This window comes from Linepithema humile, chromosome 1, assembly GCF_040581485.1.
Source record: "Linepithema humile isolate Giens D197 chromosome 1, Lhum_UNIL_v1.0, whole genome shotgun sequence".
Lineage (NCBI taxonomy): Eukaryota > Metazoa > Arthropoda > Insecta > Hymenoptera > Formicidae > Linepithema > Linepithema humile.
Window position 1 is genome coordinate 4,552,652 of NC_090128.1, and position 16,515 is coordinate 4,569,166.

Genomic DNA, 16,515 nt, shown 5'->3' on the forward strand with positions numbered 1-16,515 from the left:
AGAGATCAGAATGAAACGGGAGAGGGATAGAGGGAGCGCGGGTTTGTGTGCGTGAATGAGAGAGCGAGATAGTGAAGGGTTAGCTAAAAGGGAAGCGAGATTAGAGTTTAATTCGGTATTAACTCGACGCGTGCGAGACAGACGATGCGTATGCACGAAGGAGACAGGAAATGCAACGACTTCGTTCGAGCGCAGCGATAGAAACTGCTCGTCCGAAGGTTCACGGAGAGATTAAACCGACTAGCCACGTCAACATTATTGAAGCGAATATATGAGGGAGTAGCGAAACGATTCGCAGGAAAACGGACAGTTGTGGGAAATAGTGGAAATTTCAAAAATAAATTTATGGTTAATTAAGTTAAACGACGGAATAAATCCGCGAAATGAGATAAATTGAATTCGTATTACGAAACCTCATTGTTCTTCAATTTCACTATACAATTATTATTGGACTACAATCATTATTTTCGCTCGAGAAATAATATTTTACGCTTAATTATGTCACCGCGACGCAACAATTTTTTATATTTCTCTTTATAAAATCACAAAGAGGTAACACGATAAAGCGTCTGGCTTTTACATTAAGTATTTTCATCTCTTTGTTTATTACAATAAGAAAAATGTGATTTGCGTAATCAAAATGTCTGCCAGTGTAATTATAAATTAGGTATACTCATGGTCGCGACAAAACTTCAAAACGAGCGTTGAATCTATGCGGCATACATTATCCGGCAAATTAATAAACGTTCTAAATGTTTGCATAGCCGCAAAATGATGGAATCGATTGAAGCAATTCACATCTACACACATGGCTGTTGGAAACAATCCGCATTACTATAAATCCAATTTCGATATCCACGCCACAATTGATATCGTCGAAGTAATAATTAATATACGAGTCGTGAGTAAAGTTATCAAGTTCCGAGCACGAGTTTACAAACTCAAACACACAACGCGAGTTTCCAAGTGTCTTCTCTCTCATCATCGCCTCCCTTCGTGATGAAGATTCGCCCCAAGTTCCGCGTCGGGCTTCAATTTTCCTCACAAGGACACTAATAAAAACGCAAGGAGATTGAGGAGACAAACGAGGAGGACACAGAGACGGCCGGATGCTCGTCAGGTGCTGGACCTCCAGCCATTCCACCCGGCGCGTCGGACATAATCCCTTTGTCCGTCCACAAGGACGATGAAACGTGTCGAGGATGCGTTATCGACAAACTTGTACGATATGCTTGCGATCGAACGGCGCGTTGAAAAGAAAGTAAAGAGTCAAAATCTGCTTGGTGTAATGCATAATCTATTATTATTATTGGTTTTATACTGCAAAATTTCTATTATATATACAACGTCACAAGCTCGTCAGTTTGAACTCAGCCTTTTTATAAAAAGCATTTTTTACAAAAGCTTAGACTTTTTAATGAAAAATTGTACAAAAATTCGGCGCTTTGTAAAAAAGCGAAGCTTTTTGTGAAATATTTACAAAGAACCTGTAACATGTATAATAGTTGCAATATTGCGAAAGATAGATTTATAATATTCCGCACTATGAGTATTTATCCCGCTATTAACATTGATATTTTCCATCGTAAATTTCAAGCGAGTTATCGATAGGGATTTGGTAAATTTGCTCACGTAAATATTTCTTGGCGCGAGTCCTGGGATTAGGCGTCTTACGAAAATTGATCGAGAATAGGTTATTGACCAGACTTTAAAATGTTTCTGCAAGAAAGAGACTTTGGAGAATACTGTTCGACAAAATTCGCCTTGCTGACCATGCTAATTTGATTATCAAGCTTGAAGATCCGGATGGTCTCAGTCGAAAATTCGCGCCGTCGTTGCCGCAGGCTATCGACCCGACCGAGCTGAGTCGATACTATTGGCTTCTAGGCTATTCCGTCGCGACGAACAAGAGGCCTGCGACGAACGGCTGCAGATATCGTTGACGCGAATTTTCACGACATGATTACGAGTCGCGAACGCGAAAGCTCGAGTTAGTGTTCGGAAAAGTGATGATGAGTATGGATGCGCTTTATGTAGCGAAAGACATAAATAAGATTATCTATATGTCTCCGATATGATAAAATAAAGACTGAAAATGCTTGTGCTTATGTGATGATAACGATTATTCTGTATCTTCCGCATTATTCGTTTACAATTGATATTTTCGACAGTTACTCGAATAATCGCGTAAAAATGTATTACAGCACGTTCTAATTAATCTTTAGCAACGCTCTGCGATGCCACCAAATGTTGACACACTCGATTAGATCTTTTCGCCAGGAGCAAATTTACGCGAAAAGTTTGTCTGTGCGAAACGATATGTGCTAGTTGAAAAAGTCATTGGCCAGACATGCGTCCCAAGGAGTTCGCGAGTTTCTTTCCGCGATTGAGGAAGAATAATGTCGCGCGGGCGAAGAAAGGGTGCTTTTTGTACGGCGCATCAGGGAAAACTTCGGCGAACGCTCGTGGCGGTTGCGAGCGGTGTAAAACCGATTTTTCGAGTAGGCGCGAGTGCAGCAAAGTGTTCGAAACTCACGCGCGACGAAAGAAGCGAGTTCTTTCGTTTCTATCTCCTTGGTTCTCTTTTTTTTCTCCCCTTTCTTTTCCTTCCTCCCCTCCGCCCTTTTTCCCAGTTCGCTTTCGTCGCGTGCCGCATTTCGCGTGTTCGGACGCGCTTTAAATTGGGCGCCCTTTAAAACGTGAGAATTATTCAACGCTCCGCCGCGTTACGCCTCCGCCGTTTGTTATCTCACCTCTCGCGCGTGTTACGTGACTCGAGTTACGAGCGCGCGCCGAGAAAAATGTCGCGCCGTCGACGGTACATTATGATTATCTATAAGGTATTAACTCGTTCTGTTGATTCTCCGTATGTTCGGTCGGGCGACCGTGTTTTTAATAATTTATCCTTAATCTCGCTCGCTTATAGCATACTGTTACCCGCGATACGTTAATTCGTTCCTTTGTATGTTCGATCTGACGACCATGCACTTTTGACAGTTTGTTCTTAATTTATTTATTTTCATCTACGTAATGCGCTTTTATTTACGATGGCTTAATCTATTTCAGTGTTGGTTAAAATTTTCAAAAAATACAGCTATTTAAACTTTAAGCTCAATTTTTTCCATTATAATATTTTTCAACGTTACTTCATTCAACTTTGCAATTACTAATTTACGCGGTGCATGCAAGTTTCAAATATCCGCCCTCGGTTTTGGATTTTACTTACTGAATGCGCATATACGTGCACACTCGATGTAAATACGTAATTAAAATCAAATGATTACCATTAAATGTGCGGTGTGCGATTTAAATAAAATTATCGTATTTTGCGCGAGTGCCGCGGTTGCTTCCACGGCTCGGTAATCAGTGGCGAACATTTGTTGCAAATTGACGGTAATCCGAACGGCTGCAAAACATCGTTGCGGCAGAAATTCAAACTATTGTTTACATTTTGTAATATATACGTACGGTTTCTGCGTATGTTGTTCAAAGAATCCTTACTTCGTATGGCGCACGTAAAATAAATTTCAAAAATGCGTGTAAACGGAGGACTGTGTTCGAAAGCTATGCTGCTAACTATGTGTCGACATGCAAATAAAAACTGCGCAAAAGAACGGTATACGGCAGCTCGTTGTTAGATGCAGTTTTTTCACAATGTTGATTCATGTAAATATATCCATTTTAATTTCAGTCTGCGAGTGGCTCGCACAAAAACTGAATGGTCCCTAAAAGAACGCTGTATATTAATTTTTTACGAGATCGTGTTGTTGCTACAAAGTTATAAAATACTTCTCATTTTAATATCAAAATTACAAAAATATAATGACAGAAATATTATAGCTTATTTAGATTTTTTAAGAACGAATGATTATTAATGATTCGTGTTAGCATCAATTATGTTATCGCTATAAAACGATAACAGTTATAGAATACTTCTCATTTCCATGATCAAAATTACAGAAATATTGTAACTGATTTAAATTTTCCAAAAGTAAATAATATACCTACGAGTTATAACGATCATTAATAAATTTTGCTCTCTTCCGAAAAAAAACACGATACAATGCTTTATTTTGCAACTTTGAAACTTTGCAATGCATTTATAAATTTAGTTTTTGATGAATTAATTTATTAAACTTGTAACTTTATCACGATCGTGAAGATGATCTATGATAAATTCATACCTTAATAACGATTATGCAAAATCAATCTGCTCGAATCTTTTGTTTCAACGGACGCAGAACTAGATCTTTTGTGACAGCAGACGTCCAACCACGGAAAGAAATCACGGCGTGCTGAATTCACTGGTTGAATGAAATAGTTTTGACACTTTGCCGGCTCTATTCGTTCGGTGTACGAGCGCAGTAATATATGAGGGAACTTTTTCACTGCCTCAGACGCAACATCGTGTTTAGTAGAAAACCGAGTCACCTTTTTCAAACACATTTTTGCAAAACGTATACATCACGGGCATAGCGCTATCTCGGATATCACTGCATTTTTGTGAAAATGTCGATAAAATATACGTACACTGATTCAGTGAAAGATCGTCATTAAGAGAGGTAAAAATTTCCGATTTTAAATTATCTCGCACGTCGCGCAAGCAATAAATTCACAAGAACTGTTTAATATCTCGTTCACATTATTTTATTTTACGTAACAACACGCAGTATTGTTCTCAATCGTGATACCAGAAGTCCGTTCATTCTGTATGTTTTATACAATCGGATACAATAAAATCATACAGCAACCTGGAGTTGATTGTAACAATTGCAATACAAATTTTCTTTCAATATACATAAAAGAGAACAAAATGATTAATTAAATCATTTTAACAACTGAATTACAAATACTTTTAAACATATTAAAGATGATTAAGATATGCTTGAAAGTTGAGAAAAGAAATTCAAATTATGGAGTAGAGTATTACAATCGTCTTTTGCTACAACTCGCTTACCTTGTGCACCGGCACGAAATGCACCGAAACAGCACACAACGCGCGCAAACGACGGGTGAACCTCTGTGAAAAACTGTCGTCCCGAACGAACGATTTTCGCGATACGACCGCAACGCGCGCGCCCCAAATTCGCAGCCCTCGCGTACGCGCTACCGCACCGTGGGCAGGTGCACGGATCGTCTAACCGCAACCAAGAACCACGCCGTACTAAACTCGCGGCACGGGCGGCGGAATGGTTTTGACACGCCGCCGGCTATATCCGCTTTTCCGCCGACGCGACAGTCGCGAGGGGCGCATGTGCCGATATAATCGTGCGCGTCCACCCACACACACGTGTGCACGGCTGCACATGCGACCGACCGCGGAGCAAGGCGGAGAGAGCGACGGAAACGCGCACTCGGAGAGGACTTCTCCACGCCCGCAGGGTGTTTTGACTTCAGAAAAGAAAGAACGAGGGTCACCGCGAAGACGGTGGCATTCGGTCAGAGATCGCTTTTGTAGATGAAATTAGCATAACTTTTTCCTTTACAGCCTTTTCGCTCAATTTTGTCTGGAATTTATAATTGTACTTTTCCATGTTACATTTGGAGTTCATAATTCCGAGAAAAATATCGAAAGTTATATGATATAATATAAAAAATATTGTTTAATGTGTGTAATAAATTTAATATTATAAGAGATGAGTTTTCTAGCCTCTTACGGTAAATTATTCAAATTATACTGATGATACCGAAAATGAAATAGCGTGACGGACTATCACGGAAGCAGCTGCATAATTAATGCACTGTAAAACTAATCGAAACGATAGCTCACTCTGCTATGATTAACATGCCGCTATTAATATTTACGTATAACAACGACTGGAAACGTACGTTTCAGCCGTGAAGGCTGCGGGCGCACATCCACTGTATTGCAATCATAAATTATTAACAATAGACTGTGGGTAATTCTACGCTTGAGCGGATATAGCAGCAAATCCCAGCTTGAACAATTCATATAAGATTCTATGTTTCAAATGTATGAAATGATAAGTACCAAACATTTACAGTAGTAATTGTTAGTTAATATTTTAAGTAAAATCGAAAAATGTAAAAAAAATATTAAAAATACAAAATAATTCGGAATTAATCACTTATTTCTGGAAAATTAAGCAAATAAAGTTGTTTAATATATTAATCCAACTCATTTATAAATAGAGCCGATTTATTTATATAATAAACATATTGTGTGAAGTTGGGGTATCATTTGGTGGAAACTCACTAATTATTAAAAGGTCTGACTTTATTTTTAATAATTCTAGAACTCTAGATTAAACAAATAGTTAGTCTGGTCGAAAATCAAAGAAAATAGCTCAAGATAAACTGCGACGCGAGGCTCGCCACGCTGCCTCTTAACTTGTCTCCCGACAATTTTTTCCATAAATAAATAATGCTAAAACATTTTTCAAACAATTTATGTCGTTGGAAAAACCTATACTTAATTTTGAAGTGAGAGCTTTTTCCATAGTTCGTATCGTATTTCCATAGTTTTGTTTATTCTAAAAGAGTTCTCATCGCATTTTCCACTCGCTAAAATAATCTAACGAGAGTTCTGTGTATGAAAGTTTTTAGAATGTTTATTAAACAATGTAGATCATGCGAAAGACTATACTTAAAAATAGCGAAATGAGACGCTGATCGATTTTCGATAGTTCTGTCGATATTAAAAGAGTTCTCGTGTCATTTTCTAATCGCTGAAATAATCTAACAAGAGTACTACGCATAAATAGTTTTAGATTATTTATTTAACAAATTTCGATAATTTTGTCAATTTTAAAACAGTTCTCGTCAGCTTCGCACAAACATATTTATTAGCAATAAATTAATTCTATATATTTTGGAAAAAAGCTTTCTTTGCAATTAACAAGTATAATACGAGTTTCATCGACTTTATAAACTGCGAACGTTCGAATTTTCTCTATGCAAAGACTCCATGATCGAGCTCGGTGTTTCAGCGCGAAAGCTCAGGAACTTTTCAATCTCGTGGAACACGAGCGCGCAGAGGGCATTGTCGTTGGACAGGATTGGCACAGGCTCGAACTTGATCGAACGGCAATTACGTTGATTGAAAGGCCAACACGAGTGTCGCTTGCGTACCCGGAGAACTGAAGACTGCAGTTGTTCGCCGCTTACGAACACATCCTCGCTCCCTGGTCGAACTCGGAAACCGAGTCGAAAACACATTTCTCAAAACATTTACGAGTGACGTGTCGAAATCTTGTTATTTTCTCGATCGAGCATAGCGCGTGCTACGAGGAAGCGCCGCATTCAGAAACTTTATGTGTAAAAAGAAGACTGATCTGACTAAAGATCTGACTAAAGAAAATTTTAATTGAGGAAAAAATATTAATTTTCGATTTAAGTTGTTAGTACGAATAAGTCACATCAAGAAATATTTTGATTACATTAAATTCTTAACCTTCCAACATTTTTATCAAAATACTTATAAAGACATTAGCGTTGGAGCTTTAGATTGTAAAGAAGAGATAAATGACAATTCGACACAAATTATAATGTCGGCGACATTGGAAAGTTGCTAGATTAATGTTCTCAAAATACAAGCGCGCGGGATCGTTTATCTGATCGTATTAATATTCGTCGATAAATTTAGCTCCACGTTCGAACGATCGAAAATTTGTGGAAAGGAGTACGGCGCGGAATAAGAAGAAGAGGATGCGCTGTTACCTTCGCTACTTCGGAAATTGCATTTCCGGGTAATTGGATGGCGGATGTTTATGCGCGGAATTACATCGCTGCGGAATCTGTCGCTTCAAGATGTTATTACTTAATTCGCGTCGGTATTGTCTTTAGTATTTTCCGATCGCGCTGTCGCCGCAAATTATCGGGGAATATCGCGAAAACGAATGATTGTTTCAAGATATAATAAAGAATAATCACGCGACAAATCTGCACAGGACAAGACTGATTGTGAGAATCTTTACAAATACAGATGTTAAAAAGGATTTAACGAAAAAACAGTAACATTTTAAAAGCAAAGAATTGGTAATTAAAGAATAATTAAAATTGAAAATTAAATGCTACGAATTAAGCGTAAATAGGCAACAAAATCCCGCTTTTCATTTAATCTTAATTGAATTTCGTTTTAATGAAATTTTAATTTAAGTTTTCAACGTATATAATACTGAGGATTAAAAACTCATGACGGTCTTTCATAGTATTTTTGCTAAAAAAAAAAATGCATTTTAAATTTGGCAGCATCTATGAAGGCGTATAAAATCTCGTGGCCGGAAAATTTAACTTCCATCATCTTCATAAATCTTCTTTTTCACTTAAATGATACGCATTAATACTTCGATCTCGTGATAATCAGTCTGGCCAATCAAGATTATTCACGGCAATTCTTATCTTCGCTTTGATATAAATGCGCGCAGAATCGATGCGACACAGTAGCATAATTTCGAGCCTGAGTTATGCGCCTCGCGAGAAAGGTCAAGTTCTCACGCTGGTAATGGTTCGAGAGCACGTTTCGAGAGTAACGAATGGTGAAGATACGTCGTGTCTTTAATTGATGGCAAATTCAGTGTTCCGGATCAGCTGTTATCTTGCAAAGAGATAGACGATGAGCTCCATCCGCAAGAACGATTAACTTATCGAGCCTCATCGATTTCTACACGATATATCAAAGTGTGAAGTTTTATGTAGGTATATCAGATATATGTTCGATATTCTTGGTTCTTCTCGCTTTTTATCATTTTCTTCAGAAAATTAAGACAAACGTTTCCAAGAATTGCAAGATATTCTACTTGTCGACATCGAGCAAAAGAACACGTTAACGCCCAACTAATCTATATTCTGCTGCGTGATCTTTATTAATATAAATTGAAGAATTATTAATTAAAAACTTTTACATAATTCTGCAAATGAAAATGTATAGATAAATGCTTAATCTGGAAGAGCTTTGAGAAAACTCATAATTCATATTCTACACATTTAATATATGATATTTGAAATGCAGTGAATTTATCGCCATTTTACGTAAACCTGCTCGCGGAAACGGATCCTGGTCTTTGAGATTCCTGCCAACCCACCACTTCGCAGCCCTTGCTCTTGTTCCACCCCTCGGAGCGGCGCGCCGTGTGATATCGAGGGAGTATGATTCGGTTTTCAGTTGCGCGCGTTGACAGAGAGGGGCCGGCTCGGATATAATTCGTTTGAAGTTTCAGCGCTATTTGCGTCGGAGCATTTTTTCCAACGCCCACGCGCGGCCTTTCAGGGCGCCGCGCCGCTTACGACAGGGCTAATATCCGGCGTCTGACGCGAAAATCCCTCGTTCCCGTCCGTCTGTCTTTCATCCCCGGCGAAACAAAAAATCGGCTTTACCGGGCCAACTTTGACGACAAACGAATAAGCGTGATTTCCGCGAAGGATATTTTGACGTCGAGCGTATATGCGACAGCATTGTAAATCGCAGAAAACACAATTGTTCAATATTACACGCGGTGTAACAATTAAATTTATAGACGCATCTATTTTCTACGATAGAATCTTCGTTCTTACGTTTTTAATGATTTATAACGCTACTTTTGCGAAATATTGCATAGCGTGTAATTAATTCGACTGTCGCATAATTTTAGAAAATATCTAACGCAAACTGCAATGGAACTGATAGTAGATCTACTAATAACAACCCTGTAATGGCCGTAACGATAATGTATTTCGCCTCTATTTCGCTGGGCGAAGCAGTTTGCGAACAAAATTAACGCTCGATTTCCGCGATCGCTGTAAGCACGAACCTGCGCACGCGGCGGCCTTTCGGATAATCCCGATACCGTGTAGGGGAACCACCTATCAAACTTGTTCGCGGAGTTACTCTCTCGTGCAGCTACGACTCGGTGGTGCCCGTAAGCGAGACACTTCGAACTTTGGGAATAGACATTCTCGAAAAGTGGCGCGCGCTGGTTTACGACGACTTGCAGATTTCGAGGTGAGAGGCAGAGGCGAATCTTTGTTTTATCACATTTTTAATGGAAGGGGAAATCCGAAAGAAGCGCCGGTTCGGAAAACGCGCGCGGGGCGTGGCGACAACTATGTTAATAGTTGGATACGAGGATGGGAGATAAGCTGCTCTCGGGTGATAGAAAAGTTGGAGGGATTTTTGGAACTGCGGGAGACAAAACGCCCGAGAGAATGGGAGCAACATTCCCGCGCGCGCGCGCGCGCACGCTAATCTGCGATATATATGTATGTACATACGCGGAGGAAAAGATAGCTCCTGAGGGGAGAGAGCTTCTGGAAGGATCCTGCAGGTGCGGCGGCTACTGTATAATTCCGGCGTACGGCAGAAGCAGAACTATGTTCATGAGAAAAACACGAGGGTAACCGTGGAAAGCAGCCATTCTCTCGGCAGCCGAGCGCTCTCGAGAACCTCCCCGACAGAAAACTTTAAAACGGCCGATATAATCGGATTAGTAGATGCGCAGCGAGTTGGCGCTGTTACTTTAGCTTAAAGTCGGCGTAACGTCGAACAGAAATTTGCGCCGAAATAAAAAAAAACAAGCAGCGAATGCTGTGCGTTTGCTCCGTTTTGATGGAAGTTTGAACTTTGTAGTGTTGTTCTGTTACAAACGAGGTGATAGAAGGAAATTCGCCATTTTCTTTTATTAATTTATTCATTTGAAATTTTTGAGGAAGAAATTATCCACGCGAAAGAATACGATAACATTTACTTTCATATGCGTGAAGTGATTTTTTTAGTACTTTTTGTTATTTAGTTTCGAAAATTATTCTAAAGTCACTTCACTTAGTTTTTTTTTGTTAAGTATAATAGTCTTTTATCAAGTAATTCAATATATCGAATCTTCGCTTCGTGCTACCGTCAATTATAAAAATTGGAAACATTTGAGTATAGCGACATTCAATTTGTTTTCACTATTATTCTAACGTCAACTACGACGTTCAATAGAGATGAAGAATAAAACGCAAACGAGCATACGAACTGTCCCTTTGCTTTGATAGAATGACAGATGCCATCGTTACTGTAATCAGTCGACATTATCAGTCGAGCTTTCTAGACGCGCCCTGTGTGGCGGAGGAAGAAAGAGAGGAAGAGAGAGGAAAAATACGAGCGACGGTACAATTCGTAAGTATGCAGGAAGTCCTTGTTATCTTCGTTACACCGTGATTACGGTCTGTCCGTTCTCCCTGAGAGTTCTTAACGTTTCTCTATCTCCGCGTCGCTTCGCATCGCAAATGACAAAAGCTGATTTCTGTCGGGCGGGAAACGTGCGCGCAAAATAATTGTATATGGCGTGTTAAAAAACCTAAGAGACAAAAAAAATATTGAGTCCGTATTCTTCGAGAGAATCGAAGAGGATTTCTCGGAAGTTCGACCTATCGAAACTCTTTTGTGTGTGTGTGTGTGTGTGTGTGTGTGAATATTTATTTGAATCTAATATTCCACTTATTAAATCACGAACTAAAGTTCTATTGACGAAGGTGCATTCGAACGATGAACGACAGATAAATTAAAATTAAATTGAAGCTTAATGTCGTAATGTTCAGCATTCAATAATCGCGCGATTAGACCTGAATTAGTAGAAGAAATTCGTTTTTCAAATTCAATAGTCCTGCCATCGCGATATAGATTTCCCGAGACACTGTACGTGTACGTGTGTATACGCGGCCGCAGTGTTCAAATTCTTTCGAGTGACCTTAGTATTTTTATTTCATTTCGTTGTTAGTTTTAGATATAGTGCACGCCGTGGTCCCCGCTACTCGCGGTGTTGCGAAGCGCCCGAGGAGCAGCAGAACTCGATTATTTTCTCACGTTCGATCGATCCAATCTGATTGTCTAAATTTTTATTGTGTTTGCGAAAGAAATTGGAGCGCCAAACCCGGGGTTCGGGGTCACGATGATCTTTTTTGTATCTTGCGGTGCAGCGATAACTTGGCAGCTGAAACATAGAGGCTATACGGAGCATACCGATATACAGAATGCCCCAGATTCACTGGTCTTTCCAGTCACGGATTCTGTGTCAACTTTGGGGTCCATTCTATCTCTATGAAAACTTCACGCGGTGCCATCGCTTCTCGCAAGTTCTTAATTTCCGACATTAAATACTTCAACAGTTAAAACGTTAAACTAAACTTCTGCTCCGATAAAGTTTCGTTGAAATTAACTGAAGGGGCACGAACTTTTTGTCCATTAACATCTCTCGGGGCTAAATTCGGCGGAGTTTTGCGATACAATATTGAATAACTGCGTAAGTATCGATGTTGAAACAACCATCATTTTTCCTCGTTCGCTTCTACAACGACGGTGTACGAAAGACTCGGGCGCTTTTGTGCATGCTGCGCATAATAGAAATCGCGCGTGACGCGGCAAGAAAATCAAGATGCGGAATCGTCGCGGAGGAAACGAGAGACTCGATTGAAACGCGCGCGGTATCGACAATCGGGCGTTATACCACATGCTCATCCCGCGCAATAATATTCTCACCTATGATGCATTGGCATTTTTCCCAGCTTCGCGGTTTTTCCTGGCGTCCATTAACGTTTCGATTACCTACGTCGCGCGCACCTGCAACACGCTCGGGCGCTGCAGTTTTTGTTGTCGTTCCAGGCACACCGAGTATACATAGAGCCGGCCGGCGAGTTTATTTATTTATTTATTTCTTTTCACCCTTTTTCACTCTATCTCGCTAGGTTTCTACGCTTTTGCCCCTCCCCCCCCTTCCCCCCCTCCCCCCCTCACCGTCTCTTCGTTTCCACGCTTTGTCACTAGAAACGCTTTCTCGTCGCGACTTGAATAAAGGATCGCGCGTGAATAAAGAATCGAAATAATGCTATAATGCACGTGTAAATTTTCGCTTTGCATCGATTCAGTCTGGCCGGCTCGGCGAGATACGCGACGATCGGGAACAATAGTCGTCGATTCCGATAATTTACTACGGCCTCATTGAGCCGGCATTTTATCAATTCTTCGTTAGTTCCTTTCATCGCGTGCAAAATAATTTCAGAGCGATATCGTTTATTTGATTTATCGGTTTACGTAAAACTTGTCTCGTAAATAACGTCCATGTGTTATTAGTATTGAATATTAATGCGAAACGCGAACTGCCTTTTGACTTTCTAATGAAATAAATTATAATATTCCACACAAAATGTATTAAATACAATACTTCTCTGCAATATTTCATTAGGTTTTAATGTTATATCAATATATTTCTCATATTGTAAATTATTCAATAATCTTATTATCATAATGCATGGCTCTTTAAAGATAAACAATAATAAAACAGGCAATGAGAATCAGAAGCGTGGATGCAAAACATATAAATTAATTAAACATTACGAAAAAAATGTGAGGCCTTTGATAATTTTTGCGTATTGATTTACAAGTAATATCTGTTGCGCTTCAACATTCGCGTTTTTGGTTAATATTGCCTTTTATGTTGTTGCTTAGGTTATCAATAATGTAATAATCTTACATAAATTATGAGAGATTTGTCATGAATGGTATGTGAAATTATACATATCTTTCTCATAATTTATCTGTCACGGATAACTACAATTAAGTCGGAGAGAAATAACTCTCCGAAAAATATAGGCGAAGGCTGGCTGAACACGGGTCCGATACTAAAATTCGCGTTTTTGTCCGGCGGATTTAGTGCGGCGAAAAAAAAAAGAAGGGGAGAAAGAAACGCGCGTGGAATGAGACGCCGAGTGGAACCGGACGGTCCGGATAATGTGCGCGGAATGAATGTATATTTTTTGGCGAGATTACTGTCGTTTTTCAGCAGCTGCCCGAACCATTCTTGCACGCGGCGACAAATGGTGTCCCTGATCGCCCATTGGCGCTAAAACTGCGCGTTTTGTCTCCGTTACAAATGCACGCGCGGCAAACTGCGACGGCCGGCATCGCGCCCGGCCGAGCGGCGCGCGCGCTCCGCTGCATCGAAAACGTCGGAGTTTCGCCGGAAAAGCGTCACCGTAAAAATTATTTCTCCCGCCGAATTAATTGCCGCCGTACATTTGATTCTGGAAAAAATGCCGCTGGAAAAATAGAACGACGCCGGAGGCGAAAGCGCGGGTTACGGGCGAGATTAAAAAGAAAGCGTGGTATACGTTAGGTGAAAGAGTTAATGTACGATTACAATGGATAAAAATGGAATACTTTCGGTTGAAATACGAGCGTATCGAGAGTCCTGGTTATTGCGATCCCAGATGAGAATATATTGAATATCATAATCGCGCTGTTATAAGTTATAATAACATATCATTAATAATTAAGCACTTTATAACTATATTGAGTGTAATCATGTGGTACTATTGCATAATTACAATATATTATTACTATCAAGGATTAATGATCGTGGAAGAAAATAATGTTGACAGCGCGATGTTTGCAAAAATATAATAGCGCATGATGAAATAACACACATACACACGCACGTTCATATGAAATTTTATCGCGATACGATAAAGTTCACACATTACGAGTGCGCGAGCGATTTAGATCACATCAAAAGAAAAATTCGACCGTTGGTGCGCCACCGTAAAGGAAGCCGGCATGAATAAAAAAGGGGGCAAAATGGAGAGCAGAGTCGGGAAAGAGCTGAAACTATTATGACAATCGTAAAAAGAAACGTCGACCAGATCACAGTGACGAGTCGAACGGTAATGCACCCCATAAAGCACACAGGAAAGTGCATCGGCCGCCGCTGGAGAGAAAGCACTCTACCCGTGCGCTCTTTATGTGGACTCGTAACTGCTTTTCGCGCTTCGAAACACGCCCAAGTGCCAATAACTTTTGTCGCGCTCGTGTTCGACAATCATTCGGCATCGTCCATTTGAAAGCATCGCGACAATCGAAAGTCGAAATGAAGATGGAAACATGAAGCAGATTTGACAGTTCGAGAGACCAAATTGCGATCTCGATTCTGTGCAGAAAGTGCAGAAATTTTTGCGTTTGCGACAGTCCGTATAATTTTTGCTAATATCTAACACCTTGCTTAGATATTATTAGAATGGAATTTTTAGAGAATGGAATAGGTGTTTAATATTTATAGAGCGATTGTGGAGAGAAAAATATAAAAATATAAAAGATAAATCATGAGGGGCGTTAAATATATTCTCGATGCTATAATAGATCACATTTAGATACAAATAGAATTAAGTTGTATTTAGAAAAGTTGTAACTAGTATTTAAATGTAAGAGAAAATTACATAAAAAAAAAGAAAGTAATTTTCTATTTATTTGTTTTCTTTTTAACATTTATACCGAGAACACATCGAATGCTCCTCGTTTTAAAAACAGCAAAATAATTCATAAGCAATCTACGCGCGGAATTAATCGAAATCCCTGAAATTTTCTCTAGCGTAAATTTTAAAATTCAATTTTATGTTCAAACAATGTAGTAATACTCACGATAATGTAATAATATCCGTCGGCAGTGAAGTTCGATTTCTGTAGGCGAGAGCCAAAAATAACACGATATACATACTGGTGATAGCGTGCTATCAGCGAGATTATTACGTTCTCATCGTCGCTGCACTGCCCATATCGGGTCCATGCCGAGAACGTAGCGCGCCAGAAGGAGGTCCGCGAGAAAACTGCACTCGGGTCGAAAGGCCATCGGCCAGACAACCTACCTACGAATCTGGCCAACTAACACTAAGTGGCCACCCATGGACCCAGACTGCGATTGGCTCGCATGCACACGCATTCTCGCCCTATCTTTCTTTCTCCCGCGCGCGCAGCGCGGCATCGCGGAGTGATGACGCACGAGGAGGGCGATCGCGCACCGGAGAGCGGCCACGGTGGTTCACGCACGTATATATTTCAGCTTCGGAGTATCAGCTCGCGGTAAAAGAAGCGCACGAGGAGGCCGCGAGCGAGCGTTCAAAATAAGCCCCATCTCGTAACGCAAACGGAGTAACGTAAAGATGAAGTGTAAATAAGCCGAATACGCACAAATTGGTGTCAAAATCTTTTCCAGATCGCATCCCTGTATTGAAAGAATGAGGCAAATTTATATGGATGAGTCGAAAAAATGAGTCTCTTCTACGCGAGTTTCTCTTGCATTGTAATCAAGTTAAAAAAAAAAATAAGCTGTCGCAGCACCGTAATACGTTACATACATACATGAATATATTTTCAACATTCTCGATGCTGAAGCTCTCAATAAATATTATTTATTTTACCTTATGCAGAGCTTCTCTGTGCGTGCAATGTCGCCTTTCAATATTATTCTATATTCAATAAAACGTAATACAGCACGCACAGATAACATTTTCATATGGAGCACTCAAATATTTATAGCATCTAAAACGCACACGGCGCTACCACGCTCAGCATCGAAAGGGTTAATAACTCCGTCATGCGTGTGCGCCAAGTGTACAAAACCCGTTACAGAAAGCGCCGGTTACGCAATCGCGTATCGCCGTCTAAACGGCAGAACAAACCAGTCAGCTGGTCGGCCATTCATGCCGCGCAAATGCAGGATGTATCCGGCGGAGCGCCGTGTGCATCCCGAAGATGAACGAGGAGTTAACGGC

General features: G+C 40.1%; 1 protein-coding gene and 1 long non-coding RNA gene across 8 annotated transcripts in view; one reads left to right on the plus strand and one right to left on the minus strand.

Moving 5' to 3' along the window:
• The window catches only part of alpha-Man-IIb (alpha-Mannosidase class II b), a 134,643-nt gene that overhangs the window by 71,903 nt on the left and 46,225 nt on the right, over nt 1-16,515 (minus strand). Inside the window, exons 1-2 of one of the 7 annotated variants that reach the window (XM_067353596.1) lie at nt 4,958-5,191; nt 4,185-4,707 (exon numbers count right to left, since the gene is read on the minus strand). The exons of 3 other annotated variants lie outside the window; for them this stretch is intronic. The gene's annotated coding sequence lies outside the window, so the exon portion shown is untranslated. Of the gene's footprint in view, nt 1-3,468; nt 3,692-4,184; nt 4,708-4,957; nt 5,192-15,385; nt 15,579-16,515 lie in introns of those variants that run through there. 3 more of the 7 variants (XM_012370724.2, XM_012370723.2, XM_067353597.1) reach the window with 3 other exon arrangements.
• Nucleotides 1-16,515, plus strand: part of LOC136999553 (uncharacterized) — a 48,932-nt gene that overhangs the window by 27,012 nt on the left and 5,405 nt on the right. The window lies entirely within an intron of this gene.